The sequence below is a fragment of the Neoarius graeffei genome, chromosome 2 (assembly GCF_027579695.1).
Source record: "Neoarius graeffei isolate fNeoGra1 chromosome 2, fNeoGra1.pri, whole genome shotgun sequence".
Lineage (NCBI taxonomy): Eukaryota > Metazoa > Chordata > Actinopteri > Siluriformes > Ariidae > Neoarius > Neoarius graeffei.
This window is the reverse complement of record NC_083570.1, coordinates 118,541,481-118,561,271: the sequence shown is the minus strand read 5'-3', so window position 1 is coordinate 118,561,271 and position 19,791 is coordinate 118,541,481. Positions and strand designations below refer to the sequence as shown.

General features: G+C 40.6%; 1 long non-coding RNA gene across 1 annotated transcript; it reads right to left on the bottom strand.

The window, feature by feature from the left end:
• LOC132875153 (uncharacterized) lies at positions 1 to 10,735 on the bottom strand. Its single transcript, XR_009651767.1, has 3 exons — positions 10,453 to 10,735; positions 2,886 to 3,116; positions 1 to 2,621 (listed from the first exon to the last, which is right to left on the bottom strand). It is a non-coding gene; the product is annotated as an uncharacterized LOC132875153 (long non-coding RNA).
• Positions 10,736 to 19,791: the final 9,056 nt, after the last annotated feature.

Here is a 19,791-nt window from a genome sequence, read left to right as displayed (position 1 = left end):
TTTGGTGGTGGACACATTTATTTTAACAATTCTACAACTGTGGCACCATAACTGTGGTGTTTTATCTGACATAAAAGTAGAAAGGTAGTGAACTCTTGAACTGAGTAGACAGACCTAAAGTACCAGTTACCTAAAGTATTGGCATTATTTACATTGCAGCATACACATGACAGAAAGGGTGTGAACTGCTGAATTGTAAGCTTTAGTATTACACCCAGGGTGCGATTTGTCAAAAAACCAGAAGGGAGGATGTTTTTTTTTTTTAATCATGAAACGTCACAAAATTAAGGTAACAATAGGCTAACAGCTCAGTAACATCCGATGATATCAAATGAATAACACTAAATGAAAATGAACACTAAACCAGAGATAGTAAATTCATCTTCCTATCTCTCTGACTAAATACACGAACACAACAAAGTTCGCATTGCTTGTCGCGTTGCTGTGATGTTTCTCTCCCTCCGGATTAAATGGACAGTGACTCGAAAATCACTAAAATACATGAATAATAAATGAACAGTTTGCTCTGATGGCGCAGTTCACATTGTGCGCAGCTTTCCGATTTAAACTGTTTTTTTTTTCTTATCCTTATACTTCCTGTTTCATGGACTGTAATGGATTTGCTTATTTAGTAATTTTAATACAGAATTTACTTTGAAACTATAATCAGACACTCCAACGCCCCCCCTAAAAAAAAAAAATCGGCCGTGAAAAAGGCGGCATCCGCCAAAAGGTGCGCTGTTTGCATCCCTGCATAGAACGCAAAGATATTGTTATTATCTACAATGTATCTATTTGCTGGGGACGTTCGTGAACATCAAAGCTGCCACTTCAGGTCATTTTGAAAGTGAGTGCAATGTAGACCATAGAAAACTGTGTCACAACATGCCTGTCATGTCAACTTTTTTTTTGGTTTGTTTGTTTTATTGATGGGGTTGTCCCCGAGGATTTTTTTTCAGCAGAGATAAAAACCAGAGGGGGGATGATCCCCCCCCCAGCAAATCACACCCAGATTACACCTTATAATAATAGTGTGTGTGTGTGTGTGTGAGAGAGAGAGAGAGAGAGAGAGAGAGAGAGTAACTGAGAGTTTGTGTGTTATTTGTGGGTGTCTGTATGTGTAGAGTCTGAGCAGTAATGTAAAGGCATCAGTCTATCTGGCTGTCTTGAATTGAGATCCATTTGCATGCATTCTCTGAAACAGTGTGTTCTCACCATTGCCTGTAATGTAAGTTTGGCTCATAACACATTTACTTCAACAATTCTAAAACTGTGCCATCATAACTGTGGAGTTTTGTCTGACATAAAAGTCAAAACTGAACTGAACTGAGTGTATTGCTCAGCTACCTGAAGTATTGGCATTATTTACATTTCATTATCTTAAATTACATTAGAATGTAGAGCTATTATTTCTGTGTGAAGACTATGTATTAGAGAGAGTGTGTGAGAGTGTATTATTTGTGTGTGTGTGTCTGTGTGAGTGAGTGAGAGAGAAAGAGAGAGTTATGAGAGAAAGAGAGTTACTCAAACAAGCCCGTTTACTCAGCCCTGCACAGGGCTGCCTGTGACAACGTAGTTTTGAATGTTTCTTGAAATGCTAACTAAAATGTAATAGGCAATGACAATGAAACGTTTCCCCTTGGAAAGTTGGCATGACACCGCTGAACGGTCTGCCACTGCACTGACAATATTTTCTCACCTTCCCTCCTTCTCTTTCCCTGCTCTTCTGTTGGCTGTCCAAACCTTAATTTAGTTTGTTGCAATGTTTTCATTTTGCACTCAGGTAAAGCTCTATAATGCGATGTGACTATTAGCCTACGTTAGGTTAGGTAGGCATATGTGATAGAGCGTAGACTACACCCTGCCTGTTTTATCCAAAACCCAACTTCCCCGGCTGACACTAGTATAGGCTACGTCGCGTGACGCTGCGTTAGACACGGCAACGATAGAGATAGAGGCTGAGAGATTTCAGATGACATTAGACAAATGTGAATTTTATTGGGGGGAAATACAGATGACATGTGGATGTGGACGCTGCGTTTTACATTGATCACTGCTCAAATTCAGTGTAGACCAATTTTAAATTTCTGAAAAAAATACCAAGGACATGACCTCAGTGTCCTCAATGGTAGTTACGGCCATGACAACATGGTAGTCAGACCTCAGGTGTATCTCCAGACTTGAGCACTATTCAGAACAGAGGCATCTCTCAGTTACAGTTCTGATCTTCAACTTAAAGGGAGAGTTAATCTTTTTTTCACATTTGACCCTTTCTAGTCAAGTGGGTTGTTCTTGTCATTCCTCTATATAGCTTATATACATTGGAACGAAATGTCATTTATCCTTGGTGCAACATGTAATAGTACACAAGATGACATAAAGTGAAAATACACACCAGTGTAAGATGAATACAGGACAATAAATACACAGGACAGGTTGTTGTATGAGGTGTCAATGGTAGGTCGAGAGACCCCAGTGATAGGGTCTTCTGTTGGGAGACTGTGCAGGTCCCGTGCCACATAGTGAGACAACTGATCAAGACACCCTCTATCGTTCCTCTACAGTGTCTTGCAAAAGTATTCATCCCCCTTGGTGTTTGTCCTGTTTTGTTGCATTACAAGCTAGAATTAAAATGCATTTTTGGAGGGTTAGCACCATTTGATTTAAACAACATGCCTACCACTTTAAAGGTGCAATATTATTATTATTATTATTATTATTATTATTATTATTATTATTATTGTGACACAAACAAAAATTAAGATTAAAAAACACAAAGCTGAAGTGTGCATATGTATTCACCCCCTTTCATATGAAACCCCTAAATAAAACCTAGTCCAACCAATTCACTTCATAAGTCACATAATTAGTTGCTTAAGATTCACCTGTGTGCAATCAAAGTGTCACATGATCTGTCACATGATGTCTGTATAAAGCAACCTGTTCTAGAAGGACCCTGACTCTGTGTAACAGTTCTGTGGCTTGTGGGAAGCAGAGGAACTGGAAGCAGGCTTTAGAACAGGTGAGTTCTTTTTATTTTTCACTTTTCAGTGACAACTCAACATGCACACATGTGGTGTGATGCTGTGCACTCTCTCTCTCTCGTTCCTGGCTGTCTGAAAGACACACAGAGACACAAATTAATCGACAGCCAGTAATTTGACACAGGTGCACCTCATCACATGTTACCTGCTGGTTCAACCTGCCTCCTCACTGTACACAGCCAATGCTCGAACACGCCCCAACTGCCACACTCTGCAACACTACTAAGCAAGCAACATGAAAACCAAGGAGCTCCAAACAGGTCAGAGACAAAGTTGTGTAGAAGTATAGATCAGGGTTGGGTTATAAAAAATATCCCAAACTTTGAATATCCCACAGAACACCATTAAATCCATTATAGCAAAATAGAAAGAATATGGCATCACTACAAACCAGGGCTTTGAACCGGAATTTTTTTCCTATTGGTTCGTTCCGAACAGAAACGGAATTTTAACGTTTCCGGTTTTGGGTTCCACCATTAAATAGACGTTCCCGAACCGGTTAGAACAAAAAAATTTCGTTCCCGGAATGGTTAATTACGTTCCCTGTCAGCTGTTTAACAAATGGCTATAAAATTATGTCTCTGTCTCATCCAGCTTAAGCCAAATGTAGGCTAATTCTATTACAACCTTCATTAAATAAGACAAGAAATAATTCAAAACAATTATTTCAAATGTTGGCGATTTGGATTCTCAGTATGTCTTCCCATCTACACAAACAGAAAAAGTGCCAAAAATGAAAGAGAATTCGTTTAGTGTGTTACCAAAGGCTAGTCAGGCCCTATAGAGGGCTACCGCATGACGTCACCGCGCCGCGAGATTTTGTTAGGCGCCATATTGGAAGTACACATCTATGCAAATACATACATTCATAAACTACAGCTGAAATGTAGCCAGGGCCGGTTCTGCCCTAATCTGGACCCGGGTGCAACATCATGCAACCCCCCCCCCAAAAAAACAAAAAAAAAACAGTCTAAATCAGGACAACCATCACATAACTATAAACATTTTATATCAACTATTTTAACTAAATGGGCTATAATAAATAAGCCTGCAGGCAGCCACGGCGGGCTGCCTCAGAAAAGTAACCATTTGTCCTACCTTAAAACTCGTTTTGCATTTTCTGCCTCCTTTTTTGTATTTTCGACCCTCCGTTTATTTTCTTTCCTTTTCTGAAAACCCGATTTGTGTCCAGACATTTTGTTCTGCTACCAACGAACTAACTCGTCAGGTCTCGTCTCTCGAGCCCGCGATGATTCCCGTGGGAGGGGCAACAACTGATACATTTTTACAAACAGCCAATAGGGAGGTTGCATCGTTCAGGCTCTCCTTTGCTCAGACACTCAGTAATGGAGACGTGATAGCAGTCCACCTTCCCGCTCTCTCCATTCAATCAGCGAACGTCACACAGGAAGTGAACCCCAGCGGGTCATAGAAACTTGCGCAGGAGAAGAATGACTATTTGTAGGCTACAGAAACTTTGAGGAACGAAATAAAAACCGGTATTAACCGGTTACCATTATTTTTAATAAGCGTTTCTGTTCCGGAACATAAAAAATAATAAAGTTTCTGGTTTCGTTTCTGTTCCATGTGAAATAGAAAAAGTTCCTGGTTTTCGTTTTCGTTCCTTGAACCGGTTCAAAGCCCTGCTACAAACCTGACGAGAAGGCCCCGCCCACCAAAACTCACAGACCGGGCAAGGAGGGCATTAATCAGAGACACAACAAAGACACCAAAAATAACACTGAAGGAGCTGCAAAGATCTGCAAAGGGGCTTTATGTAAGAGTGGCCAGAAAAAAGCTATTGGTTAAAGAAAAAAAAATTAAGAAAACACATTTGGAATTTGGCAACATGCTATAAATATAATGGGTGAATTTAGAGATATATTTTTCTTCCTTAATGATTTTGAAAGTGTTTAAAGCAAAATTCACAGCTTCCAGTATTAAAGCTTATGTAAAAACATGCAAGGGAAAGAGAGTTTTTCCATTTACATCAATGTTCTTCCAGGTCAGTTCAGCAACTTGGAAACTACAATAATAATAATAATAATAATAATAATAATAGGTTCAATTTATATAGCGCCTTTCTCAAAACCCAAGGTCGCTTTACAATTATAGACAACAATGGAGTGCAAACACTTGTGGGAGATATTCATAGAATTTTATTTTGAGATTGGTCTCAAATATAAAGACATTAAATCAGTGCTTGGCCATAGGTTACTATACTGTGACCTGCCTGGTGGTCCTGGTTGAATTCAATAGCAACCAACTGCAACACTCTGGGCAGCTTCACGGGTACAGTGGATGCCTGCTAAATGCAGAGAACATGAACTCCATGTGAGGAAAGAGGATGTGTGTTTGGTATAGAGGCTTTGCACCCCATAATGACTGGGTCCCAAGCACGTGCACAACACTTTCTGAAGGATCCCTGAATGTAAATGCATTTTAAGTCTCAGTGAAGGTTAGGCTGTGCAGAGCCTCTGTGTTGAGGCTCATGTTCACTTCACTGGATAAGAATAAGCACCATGCTGCAGTAGTGAATTTTCTTTTAAATTCCTACCTTCATGGAAATGAAGTGATCACCATAGGGTTTTTGACTTCTCCTTTCAACACCAAGTCCCGCTGAATGTTTTTTTTTTTTCCCTTCTACATTGCTAAATTTCTCTAGATTGGGGGCGTCATGGCTCAGTTGGATAAGGCGCCATACCATAAATCCAGGGACCCAGGTTCGATTCCGACCCGAGGTTATTTCCCGATCCCTCCCTGTCTTTCTCTCCCGCTCATTTCCTGTCTCTACACTGTCCTATCCAATAAAAAAGGTGGAAAAAGCCCCCCAAAAAAAAATCTTCAGGGGGCTTCATTCACAAATCCTGGGTTGAGGCACGGTCCTACCAACCTGAGACCATGCTCTTTTGAAAGGGGAGGCTTAAAGGCAGGTGCCTGTAAAATTCAGCTTTGCTGTGAGCTCCCCTGGCCAAGTTATTAATTTTTAAAGCCGTCTGGATCATGTTAAATCTTTAGGCAGAGCAGTGCTTTCTCAGGGCTTTCATTTGCGAACACCAGAATACCTGAAATATAAAATAATTGACAGTGCATATAAAAAAAGCTTTGGACGAAATGTCTTAACTATTGGACGAAATGGTCATTGAATTAAGTGTCCTGATCCCCTCGTCTCCTCTTAGTACTAAGCCTCAGTTTCCTCACCCTCTTTCCAAATTATGGACGGAATTCTAAAAAATCGGAACATGCCACAGTCACGAGTACTGTTGTGACCACAACCATATACAGCACAAAGAAAAGACATAGCTAAAAGAACACTTAAAGCAGCAGAAAAACAAAGACAGTTGCGCACACGTGACTGTGTTTTGTATGGAATGTTGCTCAACCCCGCATTTGTATCTCCACCAACATGGCCGACATCTGGATTTCTATTTTGCTTTGATGTCACTTGCAAGTCAAGGATTGAAGGACTTGGATCCCAGAGGGGTGTGTGTGTGTGAGAGAGAGAGAGAGAGAGAGAGAGAGAGAGAATAGAAACAGTAGGAAAGAGATAAAAATAGAGGGAAAGAGAGGATGGGGCTGACTAAGGGAACAGAGAGACTGACAGAGAGAGAGAGAGAGAGAGAGAGAGAGGAAAAATGGGGAGGGAGAGGATGGGGCTGACTAAGGGAAGGCAGAGAGAGAGAGAGAGAGAGAGAGAGGATAGAAACAGCAGGAAAGAGAAAAAATGGAGAAGGAAAGAGGACGGGGCTGACTAAGGGAATGGGGAGAGGGAGAGAGAGAGAGGAAAAATGGGGAGGCAAAGAGAGGATGGGGCTGACTAAGGGAACAGAGAGAGAGAGGTAGTAATAGTAGGAGAGAGATAAAAATAGGGAGGGGAAAGAGAAAATGGGGCTGACTAAGGGAAGGCAGAGAGAGAGAGAGAGAGGTAGGAACAGCAGGAGAGAGGAAAACAGGGAGGGAAAGAGAGGATGGGGATGACTAGAGACAGAGAGAGTTAGGGTTAAAAATATCTATGAAATATCTTGATGGCGAGTTCTAACTATCTTCACCAACAGATCCATATCACCCAAGAGAGACCATCAGTGCATCTGTGTAAATTATAAGTGCAGTATTTTTAGCCTTAGAGTGCTGAGAGGTGTGGCTCGCCTCGACAGACAAACCCAAAATTAATCAAAAATAGTTTCACAACTATCAGGGCAATATACATAATCTTGGTCTCTATGGATCTGTAAGACCTCACAGAATATATTTCCAGTGTCAGTACCATGGTGACTTGTTACTAAGCCTGAGTATATTGTGATAAACCAAAGGAGAAATCTATCCTCTTTATCCTCACCTAGAGTTTATTCTGGATTAGACAGTGAATAACACCATGATCACAATGTGCGCAGATGTAAAGATACCACTTTTTTCATTCAGCAACACCATGACTACAACTGGACAAAAAACATAGAAATATCACAAAGTACAGAAATACTACAAAAGTTTTCAGCAGGATAGAACTTACCAAAAAAGCATTTTTTAACTTTTTACTGGAAGTCAATTCTATTGGACCTGGTACTGGATCTGTAAGGTTTAAGAAATTAACTATCTCCTAGAAGAACCAGTGAGTTGAGCTGCGAACTGAGAGGAGTTGTTGGTTCCTCTCAGTCATTTCCTATTTTAAAGTTTAATTTTAATAATATTCTCAGTGTTCGTCAACACAGGAACACAGGGATCTCCCGTAAAATGGAACCATGCGACATGTTTATGTTCTCATCTCATTATCTCTAGCCGCTTTTTCCTGTTCTACAGGGTTGCAGGCAAGCTGGAGCCTATCCCAGCTGACTACAGGCAAAAGGCATGGTACACCCTGGACAAGTCGCCAGGTCATCACAGGGCTGACACATAGACACAGACAACCATTCACGGTCAATTTAGAGTCACCAGTTAACCTAACCTGCATGTCTTTGGACTGTGGGGGAAACCGGAGCACCCGGAGGAAACCCACGCAGACATGGGGAGAACATGCAAACTCCACACAGAAAGGCCCTCGCCGGCCACGGTGCTCAAACCCGGACCTTCTTGCTGTGAGGCGACAGCGCTAACCACTACACCACCGTGCCGCCCATGTTTGTTCTATTAGTTTAAATTATTTCAACTTGTTTCTATCTGGCTTGATGTATGGATCAAAATACAACACTAAATGAGCTTCAGCTGGTGGAAAAATATTGTTCTTATTAATATTATTCTGAATTGTTAACATGTGAAATCCTGGCCTGCAACCCTCATTAAACTTAAAATTTGCTGAAATGTCAAACCAAACTTAAGACAGATTAAGAATTTCCATCCATCCATTATCTGTAGCCGCTTATCTTGTTCTACAGGGTCGCAGGCAAGCTGGAGCCTATCCCAGCTGACTATGGGCGAGAGGTGGGGTACACCCTGGACAAGTCATCAGATCATCACAGGGCTGATTTAAGAATTTAAAATATTAAAAATTAAGCATTATGTACAGGTCCCTTCATAGCAAAATATACATGTTTTATTTCAAAGAAAAAAAAATCTGTGATAGCATTAGGTTATAATTTGGTGCTGAGTTAAGACAGTAGTAAATGACAGTGAGGTGTTGGAAATAATTACCTGCAGAGCATTGTACATTCTGAAGGCCAGTTGAGCGTATTAGAGTTTAAAGGAGATACGCAGAGCCATGGCCTCACTTTCGTTTATAAATGCCTTGAGACCTCAAGAATGGCACAGGAATAGTTTTAAGCATTAACAATAAATCTAATAGTCATTTGTACAATTAAAGTGATTTACATAGGTAGCGGTCTGAGTGAATGACCTTGACATCTGTAACATCACAGCAGGAAGTCTATCGGTCTCCTCACCATTTCCGCTATACTAAAACACAGAGCTGACTGCAACTCCGATCCTCCATTCTGAGCTAATTTATCACCATGCCACGTACCGTAGATGTGTTTTTGGCCGGTGCAGCAACACGACAGAAGGTGGATTTACGTTGCATTCATGGTCCAAGAATGTTCAAACTGCAAAGATTTGGACGCGTTTTGTGAGAAGTTCACAGGCACATTGGGCGCCTATGAAGTGGTCTCTCCTCTGCTCTGCACATTTTACTGAAGACTCATACGAGACCTCTGATCTGTTGAGGAGCGTTGGCTATAAGCCCGTATTGAAAGAGGGTGCAGTATCAACAATTAAAGAAAAAGAAAACTACAAGAAAAGTATTTATTTATTTATTTTTTTTAACTGAGTTCAGTTGCACCAGTTCTCCTGAAGCATGAGCTGAGGGTTGCTGGTAAAACCCGGGATGGAACGGGACGGGACATATCGCTCGGGCAGTGACCTCCCCACGGTTGTTGCTAAAACCGGTAGCATCCAGCTCCGTCCTGGGTTTTAGTAATTGCCTGAGCCCAGCAGTAATGGCGGAGTACTCCGTATGGAGAAAATGGAGAATGAGTGTAGCAGTCGTCTGATTTCTAAACTGGATATTTCTGCCATCTCACCCTTATGTGGAAGAAGTGCATGAACGGAGAACTGAACGAACAACTGAAAGTCAGATTGTTTCAAAACAATTGGCCACAAGATCGGCCTTCAAGAAGCAAGAACACAGACGGGTAAACTCCGACTCTCATTTGGATAAAAAAAAAATGTTTATCTGCATTTAGATTAATACATGTAACTTGTATTGTGTGTTTAAGTTACCAGTATAAGATTATTTAACTTGCTTCAGAATGTGATCATCTCAGTTCATCTGATTATTTAATTAGCCTTTTACGTTTTATCAGTGAAAATGCATGCATGTACATGTATATTGCATAAGTTATAATGCCTATCCTGTTTTAATGAGAGTCAACCCACAATCAATGAAGTCAAATCAGTCTTAGTTGAGCAAGTCGGTAACGGTATTTCTTACTTTTACCATAAATTTTTATTTATATGACTTTGGTCTATAGCTGTCAAAGGCCTCAGCCTTAAAACCGGTTACTGCTGTGATGTCATGCGCTCAGGGCTGGCTGGCTCAGCGGGGCAGCTCCAATCACAACTTTCCTGTCGATTTTAACTCTCAAATATATATATTTTTTATTCCCATTTATGCAGCATACAAGAGTCAAGGATGGAGATACTATCCACTCAGTAATTTATTTAAAAATAAAGGTTCTGCATATCTCCTTTAAGCCTGGCTTTTCACATCACATTTCACACATCAGCTTTCGGTAAACAGAATTTCACATCGGTATCATCAACATTTTAATTTTCATCCAGTGTTTTTCACTGAATAATCAAAAAGGTATGATTCTTCAACACCTTAACATCAACGATTGATTGATTGATTGATTGATTAACAATTCTACCAGTGATGGACAATTCTAATCTTTCTTGTTAGAAATAAAAACACAATATCTACCTCAGCCTCATTGCTGGTCCGGGTCAAACTGAAGGAAGTGAAAGCTGCAGTCATTTTTAAAGCATAGGAATAAATAAATAAGTAAATAAATAATCCTCATGAAAACTTGAATGATGTACGACTCCACCAACAGAAAAAAAGAATTGCAAAATGCTCGTCCCATGATTCAGTGCATCAGATGTTTCAGTGACAAAAATGTCATTCTGGTTCTTTTGGCACCTCGAAGGAGTCTGACCTCAGCCTACTTTTTGGCACTGGCTGGCTACTTCTTCCCTGCTACACTGTAGATCAGAGCTTCTATGGGAATGAGATCATAATCAGGGCAGGATATACAGAGCAGACAGGGGAGGCGGAAAGGAAAAACAATGTGCTAAAATGGAATGTCATGGGTAGAAATATTAAAACAGGGTGTGGGCGTTCCACAGCCCTGGGAAAGAACATTTCAGTGTGGTACAAAGAAGTAACAGACCAGATTTATAGAAATCAAAATACCATGTGTACAGAGGATGTACACATGGTATTTATTAATTCTTTCATTGCCCTCTTTTATTCTAACAGAACAATGTCATGACAGGAAACCACTGATCTGTGTGCTGACATAGCCCTGGAAATTCATGAAAAAAATCATTTTTTTTCTGACAATTCCACATGATTCTTGTTCTACATGTCCCCAGCCACCTCTGTGGTGATTTTCCAGTTATTTCACTGTAGGGGAGAGCGGGGTAAGATGAGCCACTTTTTACATTTTTCATCATAACTACATGTTAAAGCCATTTTTGCTTCCAGTCTACACACCATACCAAATTTCAAAGTGTACTGTTACTATTTGAGCAAAAAATAATTGATAAGCTCTTATGGTTAGAGTGATATTACCTCTTGGAAAAAAAAATGTCAAGTGGCTCAACTTACCCCATGCACGGGGTAAGATGAGCCACTGTGTGGGGTAAATTGAGCCAACACAAAACATGTTAGGTTAACAAAGTAAACAACTTTTATTATTAGAAATGCAATCAGTGAATCAAGTCAAGTCAATCAAGTGGGGGATAGGGCCGTGCATAGAGAAGGGGAGATGAAGAGAGAGGTGATAGAATGAGATGGGATAGGGAGGGATAGATAGATGGATAGAGAGATATGCGTAGATAGATAGAAAGAGGGATGGTTAGAGAGGGAATGAGAGATGTACTATATTATAGAAATTACTAAAACAGTAGAACAGTGCCAAAAAATCTTATTTCTTTCAGTAGGTTGAAACATGCAGCAATCATTCCATCCATAATAATTTCATCATTATTCAATGTTCCAAGCGTTCAAATTGCAAGGGAACACCATTTGCCTCTCCCTCCGTGCTGTCCCCCCAACAGTAAAGGGGTGGGGCAATTTTTTCACAATATCCTGTCTTGACAGGACAGCCTCATCTTTCTCTTTGAAGACAAAGGTTGGCTTTCTTGCAGAGCCATGGCATGACCGGCTTCTTTTGAGAAATCTTGCCTCTATTTCGAAGACATCCAATTTGATTATCTGGCCAATGAAGAAATGCACTTTCTTCTTCCCTGTGAATTTTGCCACAACATAATCCCCCACATCTAACAACTGGTCTTCCTCATCTGATGTCATATATATATATATATATATATATATATATATATGTATGTATGTGTATATATGTATGTGTGTGTATGTATATATGTATGTGTATATATATGTGTGTGTGTTGTTGTCATATATGACCAGTAAATGTGAAAACTTAAGTGTCATCCATATTGGGTAAGCTCAGCCACCAATGGGGTAAGTTGAGCCAGTGGCTCAACTTGCCCTACATCTAATGGCTCATCTTACCCCGTGGCCACCATTTTGTAGAAAAATGCTAATAAAGGGGATTAGGCTAATCAAAATTATTTTTATTAGCATTCATATCATAGCTTAGAAAGCCACTAACTTAACCCTAATGTGTCTAAATATTATTCTACTTTTGTCTTCTCTAAATCATCTTCACTGTGGACAAACATGGAATTGACTTAGAAAGCACAAAAACACATTTTTATAAATATCTCCCTCACCTAGTTTGACATGTGGTGCTCCTCTCCAAGTGTAAGTAAATGGTCCCGCCCCCCTTTGAATGTGGTCACGTGGTCACATTTGTGTACTGTTTCTTAGAAACAGGGGGAGGCTCATTTTACCCCCTGGCTCATCTTACCCCGCTCTCCCCTACCATTTTGTAATAATGTGACGATTGACTTCATGTGGAATATTGTGTCATTGTGATGCTTTCGCACCATGGACAGTGCCAGATCAAGAACTCAGAGCAACAGTGGATGTCCCAACAGTGGACAGCTATTATGCCACATCTGGGCTGCAGCATATCTTCACATACTACTGTCATGGCTTTTCTTTTGCTGTACTGATGCTTTTCCTAAATATTGAGATGTGAAAATAACCCCCACTTACCGTAGCTACAAACTGTCTGAGTTTCATCGTTGCAAGATATTTCCAGATTAGGTATTTAGCAACAATATTGGCCAATTGTTATGTTGCAAGGTTTCTGCTTCTGTCTGCTTTACTGTAGCACTGAACACATGTAGACAAAACACATATCTTCTTTTACAGCTGTTGCCCAGATGTCCCTGTCCCTCAGTGTATGTTTTGTATTGCTAATCTGGAGCAATGTGGGGTTAGATGCCATGCTCAAGGGCACTTCAGCCATTACCTGGTGGTTAGGGAGGGATTTGAACCTGCAACCCTCTAAAGACCAACTCCCTAACCACTAGGCCAGGGCTGTTCTTTCTTTAGTTGCCAGCAAGTAGCAATGCCAAGTTTAACTTTTTTTTTTTTTTAATTGAAATGGTCAACAAAATCTTCCATACAAGTGGCCACATAAAGCATTAGCAATCTCCACAGAAAAGTGGTATTGTGAGAGCTGTAGAAACTAATTGTTCTGAGACATTGTGTAGATACACAGTATATACTGTATGTATACATATACACAGCGGGAGGAAAAAGCCTGTTCAAACCTCTCTGGCCTAAGTTCATTCTGTTGGCATGGCAACTTATTTATTTTCCACTGCTTGGCCCAAGTTTTTTTTTATAGTAAGTGTATCAACAAAGATGTTTGCATGTTCCACTGATGTCTTTAATTCTTCAGCTCAGTCTTGGACTTATGGATTATTTTTTTACGTCATTGACAATAAAGGAAGTCTTGACTTACATGGCTGTTTTTACTTTTTTGCCTGCTCACAACAACAACAAAGGGTAGATGAGCATGAGGTACAAATACAGAATCCCTGATAACCACACTGACTGCCACTGACAACATGGAGGTATATAAAAAAAATCAAACTAGTTGGGAGGTGAGCTTATAAGAGGTACAGAGAAGGTAGCAATGACCCTTTGATTTGCTCTGCTGCAGGGAGGTCTGGATGCCCTATAAGGAATATGGTCCCACACACATTAAAAACAAAGATCAAACAAAGTGCAATAAAAAAGGGTGAAATGAACCCCACTTCTAAAAAAAGGTAAGGAGTGAGAGATAGAAATGAGGACACCAAATGAATGAAGGCGCAAATGAATGTACTGAGATTTGCAGAAAATGTCAGCATTGTGTAGGCTATGTTCTCAGCATATTATTAGAAAATGGTACAGTGAAATACCTTGAAAATCACCACAGAGGTAGCTTGGGACATGTAGAACAACAATCATGTGGAACTGTCAAAACATTTTGATTTATTTTTTAATGAATTTTCTAATCGGACTATGTCACCATGCATTGTATATAATTTCAGCATGAGATTATTAGAAAATGATACAGTGAAATAACTTGAAAATGAACAGAAAGGTAACTAGGGACATGCAGAGCAAGAATCATGTGGATTAGCCAGAAAACAATTTGATTTATTTTTTAATAACTTGTATAATCAGTCTTTGTCACCATACATGGTGTATGATTTCAGCATGCGATTATTAGAATATGGTACGGTGAAGTAACTTGAAAATCATCAGAAAGGTAGCTGGGGGCATGTAGAACAAGAATCATGTCGAATTTTCTGAAAACAATTTGATTTGGTTTTTTTTAAAGAATTTTCTAATCGGCTGTGATGGCCTGGCGACTTGTCCAGGGTGTACCCCGCCTTTCGCCCGTAGTCAGCTGGGATAGGCTCCAGCTTGCCTGCGACCCTGTAGAACAGGATAAAGCGGCTACAGATAATGAGATGAGATGAGATTTTCTAATCGGACTATATATATCACTATAAATTGTGTATGATTTCAGCATGAGATTATTAGAAAATGATGCAGTGAAATAACTTGAAAATCAACACAGAGGTAGCTGGGGACATGTAGAACAAGAATCATGTGGCTTTGCCAGAAAACAATTTGATTTATTTTTTAATAACTTGTATAATCAGTCTTTGTCACCATACATGGTGTATGATTTCATTATGAGATTAGAAAATGGTACTGTGAAATAACTTGAAAATCACCACAGAGGTAGCTGGGGATATGTAGAACAACAATCTGTTGGAATTGCCAGAAAACAATTAGATTTTTTTTTTTAAATTCTATTCGGGCTATGTCGCCATACATTGTGTATGATTTCAGCGTGTGATTATTAGAAAATGGTACAGGAAATAACTTTAAAATCACCACAGAGGTAGCTGGGGACATGTAGAACAACAATCTGGTGGAATTGCCAGAAAACAATTTTTTTTTTTAAAGAATGTTCTATTCGTACTATGTCAGCATACAACCCCGATTCCAAAAAAGTTGGGACAAAGTACAAATTGTAAATAAAAACGGAATGCAATGATGTGGAAGTTTAAAAATTCCATATTTTATTCAGAATAGAACATAGATGACATATCAAATGTTTAAACTGAGAAAATGTATCATTTAAAGAGAAAAATTAGGTGATTTTAAATTTCATGACAACAACACATCTCAAAAAAGTTGGGACAAGGCCATGTTTACCACTGTGAGACATCCCCTTTTCTCTTTACAACAGTCTGTAAACGTCTGGGGACTGAGGAGACAAGTTGCTCAAGTTTAGGGATAGGAATGTTAACCCATTCTTGTCTAATGTAGGATTCTAGTTGCTCAACTGTCTTAGGTCTTTTTTGTCGTATCTTCCGTTTTATGATGCGCCAAATGTTTTCTATGGGTGAAAGATCTGGACTGCAGGCTGGCCAGTTCAGTACCCGGACCCTTCTTCTACACAGCCATGATGCTGTAATTGATGCAGTATGTGGTTTGGCATTGTCATGTTGGAAAATGCAAATTCTTCCCTGAAAGAGACGTCATCTGGATGGGAGCATATGTTGCTCTAGAACCTGGATATACCTTTCAGCATTGATGGTGTCTTTCCAGATGTGTAAGCTGCCCATGCCACACGCACTAATGCAACCCCGTACCATCAGAGATGCAGGCTTCTGAACTGAGCGCTGATAACAACTTGGGTCGTCCTTCTCCTCTTTAGTCTGAATGACATGGAGTCCCTGATTTCCATAAAGAACTTCAAATTTTGATTCGTCTGACCACAGAACAGTTTTCCACTTTGCCATAGTCCATTTTAAATGAGCCTTGGCCCAGAGAAGACGGCTGCGCTTCCGGATCATGTTTAGATACGGCTTCCTCTTTGAACTATAGAGTTTTAGCTGGCAACGGCGGATGGCACGGTGAATTGTGTTCACAGATAATGTTCTCTGGAAATATTCCTGAGCCCATTTTGTGATTTCCAATACAGAAGCATGCCTTTATGCGATGCAGTGCCGTCTAAGGGCCCGAAGATCACAGGCATCCAGTATGGTTTTCCGGCCTTGACCCTTATGCACAGAGATTCTTCCAGATTCTCTGAATCTTTTGATGATATTATGCACTGTAGATGATGATATGTTCAAACTCTTTGCAATTTTACACTGTCAAACTCCTTTCTGATATTGCTCCACTATTTGTCAGCACAGAATTAGGGGGATTGGTGATCCTCTTCCCATCTTTGCTTCTGAGAGCCGCTGCCACTCCAAGATGCTCTTTTTATACCCAGTTAATGACCAATTGACCTAATGAGTTACAATTTGGTCCTCCAGCTGTTCCTTTTTTGTACCTTTAACTTTTCCAGCCTCTTATTGCCCCTGTCCCAACTTTTTTGAGATGTGTTGCTGTCATGAAATTTCAAATGAGCCAATATTTGGCATGAAATTTCAAAATGTCTCACTTTCAACATTTGATATGTGTATCACGAAGCCGCTCATATGCTCTACCGTAAATTCTGATGTAGACTGGCACTGGATTTTAAACCGCAGATGGCGTTACTGCAGTTATAAACTGGCCATCCCCCATCACATCCCTTGTGCCATTTTACCAATTAATGTGGAAATTAGCCTACTATTACAGTACTTTAACAAATATTACTACCATTTCAACATTGGAGGCTTTGCGCAGTGATAGCCTACATGTAGCCGGATAAAAAAGATGCATATTTATTTATTCGGTTGCACCTCTCATTCACACCTATACGGAGGTTTCAGTCACTGAAAACAGCTACTTTTGCAAACTCTGGGCAGAGTGGAGATTTCTGAAAACTCCATCTTCAGACACTCGTGGAAATCGGGAAAACGAAGCAACAGTTGGCGAGAGGGCGCGCGCGAATATAATGAGTCATAGGTGTGAATCTTTCACCAAATGCCAATTGTCCCGGTTCTTCATGAAATCGCACGTCTCATCTCATTATCTCTAGCTGCTTTATCCTGTTCTACAGGGTCGCTGGCAAGCTGGAGCCTATCCCAGCTGACTACGGGCGAAAGGCAGGGTACATCCTGGACAAGTCGCCAGGTCTGAAATCGCACGTGCACGCACAAATTCATCAGGTTAACTTTCAAATAACTGTTCTTGTGCACTTGCGACACCGGAGCCACTTTCCTGAATTTTGAGCTTCGGAGTATTGGCTTCTTTATCTATTTAATCAATGAATTTATTTGTCACATACATTAAATTACTAATGTAAAACATTAGTAGCCTATTTAAGCAATAGCTGTTTTCTGCACCGTTTTCTGACCTTTTGTGCTTAGTGAATGAGACACTTCATTACACTCCACTGACTGACTTCCAATTCCGGACTTTTTTGAAAATGTAAAATATAGGCCTACGAGATGTTTTTTTGGGACTTAATTCGCGTTGCTCCTTCACTATTAATTTTTGAGACTGACGAGGCACTAAATACTGTGGAATTATTTTCTCCTTACTATGAAGTTTGGCATCTTAAACAAGTGTCAGGAAATCTTGCAGCCCGACTCTGCAGCCTCCAATGTTTAAGCGAACTGCTGAAACCATAATGTTTAAAGATTAAATCGTAGGCTAAACAAACCAAAGAAAAACACAGCCTTTCCCGAACGTTGTCTGCCGAAGCCTGTTTAACCTACAAAAGGCTTAATAGCATAGGTCTTGCTGCGGCTTCAACTTTTTCAGCTGATCACCTTTCAGTAAGCAAATATCATTATTACTACTACTACAAAAGGCCTAGTATTAGTAGTAGACAAGTAACCTAGTTGCCTAGTAGTAGGACAGCCAAATTGTTTCATCAGTGGCCTATGCCGAGCCTCCCCGGGACTAGACAGTAGCGTAGGCTTTATTTATTTAGGCCTATCTAGCGCAACAACTTATTCCTTTACATATACTCAAACATAGCACAAGAAAGGGTTCAACAACAGGCAATCACAGCAGCTTGGTGAAGTTCTAAATCACATCGGTGTCAGACCTATGGGCCAACCTCCCACTCCATTTTTTTTCCCTCGGATCTGCATCAATTTCATTATTGACCTTTAGCGCTCCCAGTTGATGGAAATCCGTCGTAGCGACGGAAAACTTTAATCCATGAGCTCTGGGTGTCACTTATTTCACAGACTACGGCAGGCGACAGATCAACCCACGACTTGCCACTTTTCATCCTTGCTGTAGTTAGTCTATCTTTTCAACATTCCATTTGCTCTTCAACCACCCCAAATGACTGTGGGTGATAAGGAATGTGAAATTTCCACTCAGCGTTTAAATATTGACAGTTTTTGTGTTACTTTGGGTCTAAAATGTGTTCCATTATCAATTTCAACAGTTATTTATAATTCTGTGTCTTAGGATAATTTTTTTTTTTTAGCATTTTTTACAACAAGGAAGAGTTTCAGATTCTGAGAATCTGTCAACAATGAACAGCATGTATTTTAAGTTGCCTATGGGTGGCATATGAGTGAAATCAACTTGCAGGTACTGGAATGGGGCACGAGGTAAAGCATCATGCTTAGCCATTTTTCCAGGTTGGTTGGTTCTGGCACATGCAAGGCAGGTATGTAGGAGCAATTTTACAGTTTTAGCTCAGATCTGTAATGCAAAATAGTTGTTCAATGCTCTTAATTACCCCTCTCCAGGTGACATGAGAAACACTCTGATAATGTTACATGAGGAATGGTAACACAGAAGCCGGGAGCTCTAGACATTGTGTAAAGTCCCTCAACAGGCATCAGGGCCTGGGGTACACTTCTGCCAGTGTGTCAGGTCACATTCTGTGGGTCTAGATTGGAGAAAAGCAACATCAGTGCCAGTAGTGAGTACATTACTAAACATGAAATACACAGCGACTGTGCAAACATGTGGTAAGGACATGCCCTTTTTGGCTGCCCATTTAACCACTTCATCTGCCAACCCATTGCCCTGAACGACTTGTGGGTTAGAAATGTCATGCCCTTTAACCTCGAATGATAGCTAAGTAAATATGCTTTGTGCAAGCATCAGCGAGATCAGCTACCAAAGTGGAATTGATGAGTGTTCCAAGATGGCGGCACTTAATAATCATAAACTCCACCAGTGGTGAGCAGTGTTTGCAGACCACAACAGCATCACAGCACCAGGCATCACTGATGTAAACACAGAGTCCTCCGGCGCGAGTCTTCCCCCCCTCGACTAGCGCTCTGTCTGACCGGTAGCATGTTAGCTGGGCTAGCTGAATGGCACAGTCCAGGACACTGTCGTTAAGCCATGTTTCCACAAACACAAGGACACAGTTTGCCTCCGGAGCAAACCGACGTTACGGTCACCAGAACCATCTCCATTCAGGCCATTCAGAAGCCATGGCTGACAGGGGAAGTCTATAGGCTCCTGTGGGCTCGGAATGCCACCTTCAGAGCTGGGGACGAGGTGGGCCTGAGGACAGCTAGGGCCAATCTGTCATGAGGCATCAGGGTGGCCAAGAGACAGTATTCCAGGCACATTGCTGACCATTTCAACAACAGCAGAGACACCAGGAACCTGTGGCGGGGGATTCAGACCATCACAGACTACAAGCCCTCACCACAGACCTGTGACAACTCC